The sequence below is a fragment of the Benincasa hispida genome, chromosome 11, assembly GCF_027475165.1.
Source record: "Benincasa hispida cultivar pf3 chromosome 11, pf3_genome.v1.1, whole genome shotgun sequence".
NCBI lineage: Eukaryota > Viridiplantae > Streptophyta > Magnoliopsida > Cucurbitales > Cucurbitaceae > Benincasa > Benincasa hispida.
Window position 1 is genome coordinate 42,655,571 of NC_143488.1, and position 17,950 is coordinate 42,673,520.

The window sequence follows — 17,950 nt, forward strand, 5'->3', positions numbered from 1 at the left end:
AAATAATATCTCATAAAAATAAAAAAATGTAAATTAAATATCTCATTTATATAAAAATAATTACAAAAATCAATATGTCCCACAAGGCGGACATCGTTGATTTCGAGCTGGTTGTCGTTGTCGACTTCGAACTTGAGGTTGCTCGGGTTCTTCTTGATGTTGCTCTGGTACCTCTGCAAGCGCTTCATAATATAAATATTCACTATGCTCTCCACGACCCCACCCATGTCCATGCACATATGAAGACGAAGGACCAGCCTCTGAGTCATAATGTCCTCAACCAAATGCTGACATCATCATCATCGGACTAACATAATCAGTTTGACTCCATGTCTGCATCATAGGGGGCAACTCTTCCATATTATGTGCAACCTCATTAAACTCATCCTCTTCCCAAACAGGTCCTCTACGTCTAGGAGTTGGTGGAGGAACAATAGGTATATCGTACATATAACGAATTTCCTCCATATAGCTTTGGTTGTCACTACATATAGCAAGGACCTGGTTCGGATCATTCGCAACCTCACGGAGTCTACGGTTGTTCGATCTCTGTGAATTATAAAACAATTAGACAATATTTAAAATAAATTTAAATTAAAAATAATTAGATAATATTCATTTACCAAATGACCCACAGTTGCTCCCGGACGAGTGACGTAGCGCCTTGTGATATTATTATACCAATGAATATATTATGGAGTGACATATGTGTCAAACTGTTCAAGAGAAAACCCCATTGCAATAAACCTTGCACGATAGTGCCATCGCACTACCAAATGTGCAACTTTTTTGAACCAATCTCCAGTCCTTAGGTCAATATCATGCAGTACGGGTTCAGGATTACAAGGCGATAGGACGTCCTGCTAAAAACCGAATTGTCTCATCACCCTGTCAGGAAGATGCCACTCACCAATGTGAAAACATATGAGAGGACTCATCGTCCGCTATATGTTTTGACCATTTGTATAAAAATTAGGCAAAGTATGCATAATAATTTTGTACGGCTCCCAAATAACCTGAAACAAAAAATATTATATTAGAGAATATTAAAGACAAATACAATAAAAATGTGTATAAAATAATCAATTAGGTTCAGTGTAATGTACCTGTTCAGGTTGAAGCAGATCAAACATGTATCTATACTGGCTGACTACATGTGTGGCTGTCCTAGTCACACAAAATTTGTCTCTCCACCTAAATTTTTAAATTGATAATTTAGAATTTAAATTAACTAGATCAGTGATATAAAAATTAAATTGAATTAAAACAACATACCGAGAACCGTAGGCTCGTCCAACTAACTGAGCATCATTAACATGTAGCTGTGGAGCCATTGTTGGATATCGCTCCCAAGCCCATAGTTACAAAAGTATGAGAGGCCCAGCTATCTCTTGAACCTCAAGTCTTGTTGCTTTGCATAATTGTCTATACAATCATGTCAAGCATGCTCCACCCCACGAATACCGCCCCGCATCATGGAGATTAGCTAACAGTAGAAGGAACATCAAATGAACAAAATGGCTTGATTTATCTGAAAACAGACTTCCACCCATCATTTGTAGTATATATGCTCGCGCATATCTTATGACGATTACCTCGTCTACATCATCTGTGAGCTGACGAAATTGTGTTCCTAACCATATTAAACTTAACCTCAATCCTTTAATCTTGTCGGTAGGTGGGGTCGAACCGAGGTACAGTTGACAAACTTCTAACCAGTCATCGTACATCACTCCGGTGACCGACTCACCGTCAACAGGTAACCCCAACAATACTTCTATGTCTTGTAGAGTGATAGTGCACTCTTCAAAGACATATGGAATGTATGCGTCTCGGGCCACCATCTCTCAACCAAGGCTGTAATCAGATGCCAGTTCAACTAAATAAATACTAATCTAGCAATCCCATAGAATCCAGATGTGCGCAGTAGCGGTAGTATTCGAGGGTGGAGTAGGATAGTGAGCTGGAGAACTGCCTCTTGACGCCTACAAGATATTTCTCCAATAGTACGATCTCGCCATACAACAGATGATCGATGAATGGACTGGTCGTACAAAACATCGGGATCAACAGATTTTGGGTTTAAAGCCATGATCTGAAAAAAAAATCTTTATTTTTCAATTAAAAAAATATTTGTTTCTCAATTAGAAGAATAATGTACAACTTAATTAAAAGAATAATGTACAACTTAATTAAAAGAATAATGTACAACTTAATTAGAAGAATAATGTACAACTTAATTAGAAGAATAATGTACAAGACAAGTTAATTAAAAGTTATGTACAAGTTAATTAAAAGAATAATGTACAAGTTAATTAAAAGAATAATGTACAACTTAATTAAAATAATAATGTACAATTTAATTAAAAGAATAATGTACAACTTTATAATATAAAAAAATTGAATATACAATAGGAGAGAACGAGATGTTCAGCGAGATTGTAGGAGATAGCAAGATTGAGAGAGCGAGATGTTCAGCGAGATACTCTCAATCTCGCTCTCTCCTACAATATCTGAGAATGGAAGCTCCAATAGAAGTAATATACAAACCCATCTCTGAGAATCAATCTTTCGCCATTTTATTCGATCATTGAATTTATCTTAGTCGTTGCCTACTGAGAGAATTTATCATTATTTTCTCAGAATTTTGGTTATTTTATTTGTATGTAAATCATGTTAGATGAAAGTCCATTCTCGAGCGTGGTAACTTGCATAACTAAACCTTTGTTTTTAGTTTAATTATATAAAAGATGGAAGTTACCTTTATTTTTAGTTTAATTATATAAAAGATGGAAGTTTGAACATTTTACCTTACAGATATGTAACATCTTGAGTTAATTCAAAGTGTACTAATTAATGATAACATAGCATCCATTAATGATAGTTCTTATGGTTAAATTAATTAAAACCTTTTAACAACGTATGTATGAGAAATGCTGAGGATATGGGATGATTGCATAGGATTAATTAGACTAAGCTTATCCTGATTGTGTAAAGAGCATTAGTTATGGCTGCTCTCTCCTTCAATCTCGTTCTCTCCTACAATCTCGCTCTCTCAATCTCACTCTCTCCTACAATCTCGCTTTCTCTTACAATTTGCTTCACCCACTTATCTTCCTTGTCGATAGTTGAAGTTTCGACTTATGTATGTCAAGACTATATAAAATTAGCGAGATTCCCTTCTAGAGCGAGATCCTCATCACAAAATTAGCGAGATTTCCATGTATGTCGAAACTTCAACCCTCGACAACCCTAAAGTGCTTCTTTGTTTGTCGAAACTTCAACCCTCGACAACCCTAATTTACATATTGTTTCCAAGTTTTTGTTTATTTGTCAAGTTCTCAACGTTCGACCTCTACATTAGTCAAATCCTCAACCCTCGACTTCTAGCCTCGAACTCCCAAAACAACAATATTTCTCTAATAAGTTTCAAAACAACAATATATCTCTAATAAGTTTTGAAAACAATAATATTAATATTAAATGTCCGATCATCGTATATATTATAAAATGCAATAGTGTAATTTGATATAAGTATAAGACTACTCTTAATTTATTTATAATGATAGACTCTTAATCATTTAGGGACTAAGAAGTTTCATCCATATAAAAATCTCTACTTTCCATTATATTTTAATTTCAAAATGTATTTGTGAAAAGACTATTTTGGTTCATCATTTTTATTTTTATTTTTATTTTATTTTTACAGATCAAAATAGTAAAATTTTAAAATATAATAACTAAAATATATTAAAGTTGAAATTATAATGATTGAAATGAATATTTAAAAAGTATAGAGACCAAATAAATCAAAATTGAAACAAAAGGGACTAGTATAAACCTTTGGAAAGTAACTGAAGTATTCAAACCTTTTACTTTTGCGTTAAAGTTTTTTTCTTCATTATTTAATTTACTAATTTTTCCAAGAAAAGTTCAATTTGTTCTTTTCTTTTTTACAAGTTCAATTTGTTCTTTTCTTTTTTAGTACAAGAAAAGTTTAATTTGTTATGTTTGTTGTGAATTTGAGAGCAAAATGGGAATACGGATAGTAATAAAATATAATATAATATTAAAATAAATAAATATTAAATAAATAAAATATAATATATAAATAAAATAAAATAAAACAAAATAAGAAAATAAGAAATGAGAAAATTCTCAAATTTCTCAACTTTTTAATTTGTATGGAATTGGCCCAAAATGTGTGGAATTTTAAGATCCACTAAATATCACTATTTATAGGCAAAGTGGCAAGTATGATATGAACTTATATGGACCCAAACATGAATAATTACAAAGCACATGGACAACATAAGGGGTGACACATGACTTTTGGGACACTAAACAATGAGCATCTATTTATTATTATAATATTCATAATACTCCCCCTTAGATACCCATATATATATATATAATATGTCTCGTTAAAACCTTATTAGGAAAAACTCAATGAGAAAAAACCCTAGTGAATGAAGAAGAGTACATATTTCATATAATATATACTCCTAAAAGAATACAATATATTTACTCTCCCTCATGAAACCATCACTTAAGATGTCTGAATCGCCGTATTCTAATGTTGTGCGTCAATTTTTCAAAAGTTGTGGTTGGTAATGCTTTGTAAATAAGTCTGCTAGATTATCCTTCGAACAAATTTGTTGTACAATAATGTTGTTATTTTCTTCAAGATCATGAATGTAGAAAAGTTTCGGTAAAGTATGCTTTGTTCCATCTCCTTTAATATATTCTTATTTGACTTGAGCTATGGTTGTCTTTGTATAATATTGTTGGAAGATTTTTATTAGGAGACAAACCACACATTTCACGAATGTGCTGAGTCATTGAACTTAGCCATACACATTCTCGACTAGCCTCGTGAATTGCAAGAATTTCACCATGATTTAAGGAAGTGACCGTTATAGTCTGCTTCATTGATCGCCATGATATAGCAGTTTCTTCACATGTGAACAGATAACCTGTTTGAGATCTAGCTTTGTGTGGATCAGATAAATATCCAGAAACTGCATAACTAACTAGATCAAAATTTGATTTATTTGAATAAAACAAACCTCATATCGATTGTTCCTCGAAGATAACGGAGTATACGCTTAATTTCGCTCCAATGTCTTTTTGTAGGAGAAAAACTATATTTAGCTAATAAATTTACTAAAAATGCAATATTTAGTCTTGTATTATTAGCAAGATATATAAGTGCACCAATAGTACTAAGATATGGTACTTCAAGACCAATAAGTTCTTCATTATTTTCTCGAGGTTGAAATATATCTTTCTTTATATGACTTCCATTGGGATATTTAATGGATGTGTTTTGTCCATATAAAATCTTTTCAATTTTTTTTTCTGTATAAGTTGACTGATGAATAAATATTCCATCTGCTAAATGCTCAATTTGCAAACCAAGACAATTTTTTTTTCTCGAGATCTTTCATCTCAAATTCTTTCTTAAGATATTCTATTGTGTTTTCTTTATAAAAAAACACATGGACATATTAGATTATTTTGATACCCTTCTTTCAATAAATATCCACCCAGACAATTATATTACATCCGTCCGGATTATTTCAATCCATATAGTGATCTTTGTAACTTTATTGAATACCATTCCCGGAAATTTGATGTATATGTTTCAGGTACTTTAAATCATTTTGAGTTTATCATATAAATATCATTATCAAGAGATCCATATAAATATGTTGTGACTACATTCATAAGATACATATCCAAACTTTTAGGCATAATCAAGTCAATTAAATATCTTAATGTAATTGCATCCACCACCGTAGAATACGTCTCCTCAAAATCAATATCAGGTTTTTGTGAAAAAATTGTGCAACTAGCCTTGCTTTATATTTTGTGACCTCATTATTTTCATTTCTTTTCCTCACAAATACCATTTGTATCCCACAGGTTTAACATCTTCTGGTATTCGGACTATTGGTCCAAAAATCTGAGGTTTTGAAAGTAAGTTTAATTGTGCCTCGATTGCTTCTTTCCACTAAAGCCAATCTTTTTTATGTCTACATTCTTTAACAGATTTTGGTTCAGGATCTTCATTTTCAGATATAAGATCAAGAGATCAAATAAAATACAACAACTAAAATAAAATAAAATTATAATTATAATGATTAAAAAAATATTTAAAAAATATAGAGATCAAATAAACTAAAGTTGAAACAAAAAGGGCTAGTATAAGCATTTCGAAAGTAACCGAAATAAACCAAAATCATTAATAAAGTATTTAAACCTTTTACTTTTGTGTTAAAGTTTTTTTCTTTATTATTTAATTTACTAAATTTGAAAAGAAAAGTTCAATTTTTTCTTTCCTTTTTTAGTACAAGAAAAGTTGAATTTGTTAGGTTTGTTGTGAATTTGAGGAGCAAAATAGAAACACGGATAATAATAAAATATAATATAATATTAAAATAAATAAATATTAAATAAATAAAACATAATATATAAATAAAAAATAACAAAATAACAAAATGAGAAATGAGAAAATTCTCAAATTTCTCCACTTTTTAATTTATATGGAATTTGTTCAAAATGTGTGTAATTTTAGGACCACAAAATGCCACTATTTATAAATAAAGTGGCAAGTAGAATGCGAACTTACATAGACACCAAACATGAATTATTGAAGTTACATTGACAACATAAATGATGACACGTGACTTTTAAAACACTAAGCAATAAACATCTATTTATTATTATAATATTCATAATAATGTTCAAGTTTTTGAATCTTAAAACTTCAATAAATGTAATACACAAATTGAAATGACTTCAAATAGATACTACTATGAATATATTGGACTTTCTAAACCGTATACACATTTAAAAAGACAATTTAAATACACCCTTTAGCTAATTGTATTTTATTTTTACATAAAATTTGTGACTTTTAGGAGATCAATTTAAGTGGTCGATCTTCATCACGGCCTAATTATGTGTATTAATTCGTTGGGGCTTGATTTTTTTTTTTAAAAAAAACTATTTTCAAATATATGAAAAAGAATTAAAATATTTATAAATATAACACAAATTCTGTGTTATCTATTATTATCAATGGCACTATCATCTATCAACGATAGATACTGATAGATGTCTATCATTATCTGTCACCAATAGACGATGACATTTTGTTATAATTCAATTTTTTCCATAATTTTGTTGTTTAAAACAAATTTCTATTTTTTTTTATGAAATTAGTGAGTCGAAAGTTCAATCTCTGATCTCCATAATTGTTGTACAAAAATAAATATAAAAGAAGTCAAACACAAAGGAAAATGTGTTGATGCAGCAAAAAAGGTATTCAAGCCAAATCCATGTCCAGGCAAGGGAATCCATCCCTAAAGAGAAGAGAGATGCTCTAAAAAAACAATGTTCTATTTTAAAATGAATGATCAAGAGCTTTCTATTACAAACCCTAAAGTGGCTATTATAGTTTTACATGAAAATATGACAACTAACTAATTAGTTCTAATGGAACATTAATTAATCTAAATTAACAACTGAATTAAATATAAACTAAAATATACTAATTATTCTATCATCACTACAAGAATTTTGGACTTTAATGTAATGTCGGTTGGAAAAAGTGAAACCGGATGTATAATGTCGGTTTTTTTTTATAAAAAAAGTAGATCTTTAATGTCGGTTTTAAACCGACATTGTAGGTATACCTTTAATGTTGGTTTAAAACTGGCATTAATGATCCATTTTTTTATTAAAAAAAAGACCCATTTTCTTTCCTTTTTTTTTTTCCTTTCATTTCCCGCTTCACTTTCCCCCACATTTTCTTTTTCCTTTCATTCCCAGACTTCCACTCACCCACAACCTACGCAATCCACATTTAAAACAAAAAACAAAATTCGCTTCACGCTCTGGAGACTCGCTAACCCATTCGGTCTGTCTTCTTCTTCTTCGTCTCTCTGTTTGTTCAGTTCAAGAAAAAGGAAATTTGGTGGATCCACTTTTCTCTTTCCTCTTCCTAAAGGTGAATTTTTGCCACTCATTTTCTAGGGTTCCCTTTTCCCTTACCTTTTTTGCAGTTCATTCTTCTATTCAATGCCTATGTTACAGTTTTACCCTCTTTTTCTTTCTCTTCTTTCATTTTGAGTTGGGGGGTCTTTATTGTTTTCAATCTTTGTTACTTGGAGGTTTTTGGGAAATTTACTGAAATGGGTTCTGTTTGGATCTTTGTTAGGTGTCTTTGATTTGTTCCTATGGCCTATTTAGAGTGAAAATATTGAGTTGGGTTGTGCCTTTTCGTTGTGTGTAGCGAGAATTTTGATGTTGTGTTATTGTATGCTTGTATGGACTATGGAATATAGTTTCAATTTTCCTTTTCTTGCTCTGTATTTGGTGAAATGAGTCTCAACTTAGAGGAGAAATTAAGACCTCAACTAAGTTGAGACCCTTTATTTTTTTTATTTATTTTTTTATTTTTTTTGAAGAATTTGGCTAATTATATGGTGATTGTTGTGGCTGGTGTAGAATGTTTTTGTGACTTTTGGTGTGTTTTTTAGTTTGATGGGATTTGGACGTTTATGTGTTTAACTTTTTTGGTGTTTTGTTGGATGAATTTGGTATGATTCATGAGTCATTTTTTTAATATAGTTTTTAGAAGGTATAAGTTGTACCACTTTTTCGACATTGCAATTTGTCAACCTGAGTATAGTTCAAATGAAGGTTCGAATTTTCAACCTTTGATGATGCATGCATGGCTCAGACTTAAAGGTTGTTTATTTGCTTCGTACTCTTTATGTTTTTTTTTTTTTATTATTGATTTCACAAATAGGTTTTTAACATGTCACTGTTGGGGTTGATGCCCTAAAGTCTCGTGTCTTGTAGTTTGTAAACAGTTTGTACAAATGGTTGTATTGTATAATATATGATATTTACTTAATATCTTGTTTTTTTTTTGCTCTGTTGCATGTTTTATTTGCTTTATCACAAACCAATAAACATAAAATCCCTAGTTATCTGTATGTAACTTAAGCGTGTATATGGTGACATACAAGTGGATCATGTCTTGAGTGATAACCAAAATGGTTTGTAGTATATTGATATAGGAAGAAAATCTTATCCTGGTAACGCTATGGATGCGACCCTTGTGGAATGGTCACAAGTGTTGTGACTTATCACAGATGGTCTGATCTTGATCATTCGTGTTGGGAACATGCGAGCGGGATCGTCATATACAAAGAGTTTGTATAAGACCTGACCATGAAGTGTTAATGTCTCGTTATATAACACCGTTCATGACAGAGACTTCACTTCACTAGGATGACCATAGGTAACATAACCTCAATCCTGAGCGAGTTGGGAACTCCTGCCATTGAGGGCGGTTCTTTGATTTGTATGGGTGCGAGTGGCTAGGTCGCTGATTCAAACCTACCATTTTGGGGATTTGTCTAATTTGGGAGCTGGGAACTCAGCTACACAAGATGAAATTCACTCCTTTCCCGAGGCAGAGGTAAGTAGATAGATAGCTCCCTTAAGGACTGATTTCGGGGCTTGAACCTTCTCTTGGCTCGAGAGGTGTTCACACATAGTGTTCATTAGAGGAATCAGTGGTACTTAAGAAGTGAGATGTGACAAACAAAATTTGATAGGTTTTATAACCAAATTTGAAATCAAAACTTCTACATGAATAAGGTTTAATTTAACTATTTATAGAACAAATTTAGATTTCGAATGTTAATTTTATTTGATTTTTTGATTTTTAATTTTTATATAACATGATTTTTTTTCTTTTAGATTTAGAAAATACATGAAAAGCCAAATTTGATAGATTTCGGGTAAAAAAAATCAAATAAAACCCCAATTTGAAATCAAATCTATGTGAGTGATAAAGTAAACTACTTAAATGAGATTTTTATAGTTGATTTAATTGTCAAATTATCCAAGATAACCCTATAACCATCATCTAAAAGAGACAAAAGGGAAAACAAATGTTTCTCGTCATAGCTTCTTCTAGATAGTATAGAAGATAATTTAAAAATTTTATGAGCCAATACAATTATACAGGATATGTAGTGGCAAATCCATAACTTCAACTGAGGGGGACACAAATACATATAATGTTTGAAATTTAGTCCATTAACTTATAATTTTGTGTTTATGTATAACTCATGGACTTAAAAATTGTCTAACAAATCTTTTAATTTTGAATTTTTGTGTTTTACAGATACTTAAAATATCAAGTTCGCATCTAATACATATCTTACGTATTAGAAAATATTAAAAATTAAATGTTATATTAGAGTTCAAATTTAATTTATGCTTAATTGGTTCAATCAGACATCTTTTGAAAATTAATTTATCAATTAGCTACAAAATTTAAAATTTAAGATTCAAACAGACACACAACAATTTTTTTTGTCGTATAACAATCACTTATTTAACATTTTAGTATTTATGAGATCTATAAGAAACAAATTGGAAGTAATTTATAGGTACATTAGATCTTTTTAAGGAACTATAGTTAGAATTGAAAGTTTAAAGATTTATTAATCACACTTTTCAAATTTTAGGGACTAAACTCGTAATTTAATCTTTCAATAAATGTAATTTTAAATGCATTAACATGTATTGTCTTTACTAATAATACTAACTACAAATTATTATAAACCATTATAGAATTATTCATTTAGATACATACACAAAAAATCATTCCATTAATTTTTGTAAAATAATTTTATAAAGATCTAAAAATATTTGTATATTACATATATGAGAAAAATCAATATTGAATTAAGTTTTTCTAACATGTATTAAATGTACTAAAAGTTAAATATTATTATATATTTTTCAAAATAAAACATAAAGAAATATAAATATTTGTGGTGAACTATAAAACACAGATACTTCATGTTTGACAAATAATTTGCATCAGATACGTATCAGATATCGATACTTCTAGATACTTCTGAGATAAGTATCTGACACGTGATTTGACGTATCTATTTCTATGACTTTTTTTTAAAAAAAAAAAAAAAAAAAGGCAAACAACTCATCTAATCTTTTCCAATCCAAAACTAAACAACCTATTTAAAAATCTCACTAGAGTCCAAAACTAAAAGGAAAAAAATAAATAATGGACCAAACCCTAGATTAGAATCATCTAATCTCCATCTTCACATTTGAGACCTCACAAAGTTGACCAAAATATAAACCATTTGGATATCTTCAACAATTCAATGAAGTTATTTATTTATCTTCATACTTCTCCCTCTAATCTTCTTCTTCTTCTTCTTCTTTTTTTTTTTTTTTTGTAATATGAGTCACTTTTCTATTGCATTTTTATTAACTATTGTATTTCAACATCTTAGATGTTACTTTTTTTGTCTTGTATTTTAGTGTTTGTATTCTATTTTGTGTTATTGTTATTAACTTGTATGCTAAATTTATCTATATCCTAGATTTTTTTAATAGAAAAAGAAAATGTATCTTCAACATATCAGTATCCTCGTTTTTTAAAAATATATATAAAATAAATGATGCATCCTTAGATGTATTCGTATCTTAGTTTTTTAAAAATTGACGAATTATCGTATCCGATTGTATCTATATCGTATAATCATATTTGTATCTATGCTTTATAGGTGGTGAATAAATCTACTAGCTAACAAAATAAAAAATTAACTTTTAGTATATATATTTAAAGATTAATAATAAAACAAAATTACCGGTACGGTCGCAAAGTTTGACCCTTAGTCTGGTGAGTGAAAGCATACCCCCAACTACGAAAGCTTCATGGAGTTTTTGGAATTTTCTGGGAAACTTATATATTTACTATATAATTAAATACAATTTTTTTTTATATTTAATAAAAAATGATATATAAAAATATAGACCGTCATCCGTTGAGGGGCACGTGCCTCCCTGAACCCTTTATCCATCCGCCTCTGGATCCACGTCATACTCAACCCAATCACGAAGATGAATGGCGACAAACAACTTAGAACATAAAAGAATGGACAGCACACAACAATGTTAATATATTTGGTTTATCTTTTGAGTCATTTGTCTACATTTGTCTACATTTGGTTTCTCTTCAATTTTATAATTTTGTCTACATTTTCAATTTCAATGGACCTAATTTATCATTTTTCATTGCATTATATTATCACTAATATGAGCTTGAGTCCAGGCTTATTATCACTGGCCTAATTTATTTAAGAGAATTTTCCCTGTATATCTAAATCGGATGAATGCTTTTAAAAAATTGTCTAATTTGATTTTTTACTACAGTTAGAAGCTTGGATAATCCATTGAATTTGGTTTCCATTTTGGAAAAATCCCATACATGACTCAAAATAAAAGGCACAAATAAAAAATACATATCATTTTGAAAACTAATGAAATTTGGCCTTTTACTTGTGTCGTCATGGTGTAAAATTCTACTTTAACCCTAAATGCATTATTCTTATATTTTCTTTATTTTGCACCATTTTTTTTCTTTCTTCAATTTTTTTTTGAGTTTCTTCTCTTTTTTTTTGCATTTTTCGTTTTGCATTTCGTTTTGCATTTCTTCTTTGTTTTTTCTTTTGTTCTTTTTTTGTGCATTTTTTTTTCCATTTCTTTGCATTTTTTTTATATTTCTTTGAATCGAGCATCAAACATATAGTATATAACATTAGAGCATCAAACATTAAGTGAACTTCTGAATCAAGCATAGAGCATATAACATAGAGTCTAGAGTATCGAGGATCGAGTAACATGTAGCTAGTATATAGCATAGAGCATATGACATAGAACATAAAGTATAATGCATCAAGAATGGGCATCAAGTATCGAGGATCGAGGATTGAGTAGCATGTAGCTAGCATATAGCATAAATCATATAACATAAAGCATAGAGTGTAGAGCATCAAGCATTGAACGTCAAGTATCGAGGATCGAGGAACGAGTATCGCATATCAAGGATCGAGGAATGAGTATCGCATATCAAAGATCGAGTATCAAGTATCGTGTATCAAGTATCAAATATTAAGTATCAAGAAAACTTATAATTCACAGCGCACAGATGAATTTTAGGATTGAATAAGTAAATTCATAGGATACTGACATAAGCAAAAGATCAATCTTGTATGAGGGATGGTGAGAAGAGTATAATTGATACCATGACTTCAATTCATCTTCTTCCATCGCCTCCCAATATATCAACTCTAGTTTGAACACTTTAGAGAGTATGTGTATCAGTAGAAGGTTGTGCTTTGGTGGTAACAATGTCAATAATTGTCTAGTTATGTATAAGAATGGGTCGAATAATTCCAACCTAATTACAATTAAATGATGATACATTTTTTTTTATTTATGTCAATTATTATTATGGGGGTTTGTCAAGTGATTTTTATGTAATCGTGGAGTTTGACAATATTCTTAAATACACTATCCTTGCATGCTAACAACGATGATACAATTGTTAGACCTACAAATACATTATTGAGTTGTGTTAATAAAGGAGACACGATGTTGGACTTACAAATTCATTGTCACTAGAAAATGATGGAGATTTCTACGAGGAGTCTATTTTGGGAAGTACTCATAAGTATTTAGTATCATAGAAACTCAAGTTCTTTTTATTGGATTTTGTTGGATCGATATGACAACACTTGAGGGGTGAATAGGATTTAATTAAACTTTTTTCTAAATTAACCCAATTAAACTAATTAATATACCTTTTATAAATAATAAGAAAAATTCAATTTATGCAACAAATAAGATGATAAAAAAATGTGATAATTTAATTCTATTAAATTTTAGCAAATAAATAAGAACAAACTAAAACATACAATAAATTGCTTAAATTAATTGCAAATAAAAAGAAAAGAGTTAGAGAAGAAGACACAACAATTTTTAGAGTGGTTCGGTCAAACTCGACCTACTCCACTCTCCAAGTGCCTCTTGGGAATTTGAATAAAATGTTTCCGACTCATTCCACGGATTAGAGCCCAACCGTTACACCACCGCTCCTTTTACGGGTTCAAGAGCAAACTCGATCCTTTTTACGGTTTAGGATCAAACCGTTACAAATGTTAGAATTTTTGAAGAACATAATACAACTCTCACTAGAGTGGATTTACAAGTTTAAGTACTCAACAAATTTATCTTCACAATACAATAACACTCTCTCAAGAATAAGATGAAAAGAAAAAAAATTGGGAACTTAGATAGAGCAACAATATAAAATGTAAAATTTGTTGGCTTAAAATTTGGAGAAGAAATGGTTTATATAGAGATCAAAAAATTTTTAGAAACCACAATTAATTTGGATAATTGAATTTTGGAAACAAACAAAATATAATATTAAATTTCTTTTCTTTTCAAAGTCATTTTCTTTTTAAAATTAATAAAAAAAACATACCATGTGTCAAAAACTAGCCGTTAGGCACAAATATAAAATAATATTAAATTCATTTTCCTTTTAATTCATTTTCTTTTTAATTCATTTTCTTTTTAAATTCATTTTTTTAAAGTCAATCCAAAAATAAGAAAACATACCATGTGTAAAAAACTAGTCGTTAGACACAAACATAAAATAATATTAAATTTATTTTTCCTTTTAAATTTCTTTTAAATTTCATTTTTTTTAAATCAATCCAAAAATAAAAAATCCATCATATGTTAATCTCTTAATGATCTACCATTCAACCAATATGCTGCCACATGTCTACATGCAAATGGTCTGGTTATGCCACGTCATTCATCACCGTATTTTCTTTATAGACTTGTTTTGGTCATATCGTCTTCGTTTTAGCTCCGATTTGAGTGATTCAAGAGGTGTTGGAATCGTTGTTCCGAGCTCTACGCTATGAACATATTAAAACAATAAAATTTTCAGTAATTAAAAATTGAGTTTGTTATCATCAAAATATTGATTAATTAATTAATTTGAGATTAAGAGCCAAAAAGCCAACAATCTCCCCCTTTTTGATGATGACAAACCATTCAAGAAAAATAGATTGAAATACATGTAAACCATATATAGCACATAATAAAATTCAACATATCACCATAAAGATCATTCATGAAATTCACTCAAAAAAAATAAATTCTCCCCCTAATTAATACAATCAAAATCATAACAAATTTATAGCATATTTTTCTTAAACTTCTCCTCCTTTGGAATCATCAACATGAAAAATTAAGAAAAATTTAGAACTACATAAATGTTTCCCTTAAAAACATGAACATAAATTTAGCATAACTCCCTCTAAGAATATTAACACATGCTTTCCATATCTCCCCTATCAAAATGCCTTCTAAAAGATTTAACAAGTAAAATATAAAATCAAGAGGTATCATAACGAATAATACTAAGCTCAAGCCTATTTTTCCAAAAGTTTTCTTCATTCAAAGGCTTGTTAAAAATATCCGCTAATTGATTATTAGAGCCTACAAATTCAAGAGTAATATTATCATTTTGCACATGCTCTCTAATAAAGTGATGTCTAATATCAATATGCTTAGTCCTAGAATGATGTATAGGATTTTTAGTCAAATTAGTAGTACTAGTATTATCACAAAATATAGGCACATTATCAAACTTTAATCCAAAATCACAAAGAGTTTGTTTCATCCAAAGAATTTGAGCACAACAACTGGCAATTGCAATATATTCCGCTTCGGTAGTGGATAAGGCAACCGAATTTTGCTTTTTACTAAACCAAGAGACTAAGGAACTACTAAGAAATTGACAAGTCCCACTAGTATTCTTACGGTCAAGTAAACTACCCGCAAAATCTGCATCGGAATATCCTACCAAATTAAATTCTACATTTCTAGGATACCATAAGCCTAAATAAATAGTACCAAGCAAATATTTATAAATTCTTTTAACGGCATGTAAATGTGATTCCTTAGGACAAGAATGAAATCTAGCACAAAGATATACACTAAACATAATATCGGGTCTACTAGCGATTAAATAAAGTAAAGATCCAATCATACCTCTATAAGTTTTTATATCTACACACTTACCTTTTTCATCATTGTCAAGCTTAGTGGATGTGCTCATAGGAGTTTTTGCAATTTTACCTTCATTGAATTTGAACCTTTTGAGCAAATCCCTTGTATATTTTTCTTGACTTATGAAAATACCATCCTTGAGTTGTTTGATTTGGAGTCCAAGGAAGAAGCTAAGTTCTCCCATCATACTCATCTCAAATTCATTATGCATACACTTAGAAAATTCTTCACACAAAGATGGATTAGTAGAACCAAAAATAATATCATCCACATATATTTGTACTAAAAACATGTCATTTTCTTTAGTTTTAATAAAGAGAGTAGTATCAATTTTACCCATTTTAAATAAATTCTCAAGCAAGAAATTACTAAGTCTATCATACCAAGCTCTTGGAGCTTGTTTTAAGCCATAAAGAGTCTTTTTCAACTTATAGACATGATTAGGAAAATCAAAACTTTCATACCCCAGAGGTTGTTCTACATAAACTTCTTCCATGATATAACCATTTAAAAATGCATTTTTCACATCCATTTGATACAAAATGAAATTCTTATAAAAAAGCAAAAGCAAGCAACATTCTAGTAGCTTCTAATCTAGCAACGGGTGCAAAAGTTTCTTCATAATCTATTCCTTCCTCTTGACAATAACCTTGAGCTACAAGTCTAGCTTTATTTCTAATGATATTTCTATTTTCATCAATTTTATTTCTAAATACCCATTTATTTCCAATTATAGAAGCATGAGAGGGCCTAAGGACTAACTCCTAGACTTTATTCTTTTCAAATTGATTTAATTCTTCTTGCATAGCTAAAATCCAAAATTCATCATTTTCGACATCTTTAAAACTTTTTGGTTCAATTTGAGAAACAAATGCAAGATTATTAAACATATTAAGAGAGAACGAGTTTTCACACCTTGTTCGGGATCACCAAGAATTAATTCTTTGGGATGGGAAGTAGCATACCTCTACTCTTTAGGCATGGATGAAGAACCAACTTCGTTCTTTTTTATTAAGCTCACCTCTTGCTTACTTGAAACAATTTTCTTGCCTTTGTCACTAACAAGTAAATCTCCAAAATTTCCTTCTAAAACAACACTATAAATAGGCTCATTAGAAATAACATTGCAAGATTCATCAAATACTACATGCATAGATTCTTCAATTACTAAAGTTCTTTTATTGAAAACTCTATAAGCTTTACTAGTAGAGGAATAGTCAAGGAAAATACCAACATCCGTTTTAGAATCAAATTTTCCAAGTTTTTCTTTGTTATTCAAAATAAAACATTTGCAATAAAAAACTTTGAAATACCCAATATTTGGAATTTTGTTATGCCAAAGTTCATAAGGAGTTTTATCCAAAGAAGGTCTAATTAAAACTCTATTTAAAATATAACAAGCGGTGTTAACGGCTTCCGTCCAAAAGTATGTTGGTAAACCATACTTATGCAACATTGATCTAGCAAATTCTTGCAAAGTATGATTTTTCCTTTCAACTACACCGTTTTGTTGGGGAGTTCTTGGAGTGGATAAATTATGAGAAAAACCATTTTCTTCACAAAAAGTTTCAAATGCATTGCTATCAAATTTTCCTCCATGATCACTCCTAATTTTAGAAATCAAAAAACTTTTTTCATTTTGAACTCTTTTTGCAAAACTATAAAAGTTTTTCAAAGCATCATCCTTATGTTTTAGCATCAAAACCCAAGTAAATCTTGAAAAATCGTCAACTATCACAAAGGCATAATAGTTCCCTCCAAAACTAGCAATTCTAGAATGACCAAATAAGTCCATGTGTAATAGTTGAAGGGGTCTAGTTGTAGAGATTACATTTTTAGATTTGAAAGAGGATTTAGTTTGCTTACCCATTTGACAAGCATCAAAAACTTTGTCTTTTTCAAATTTAAATTTGGGAAGACCTCTAACCAAAGAATTCTTTGAAATATTTGA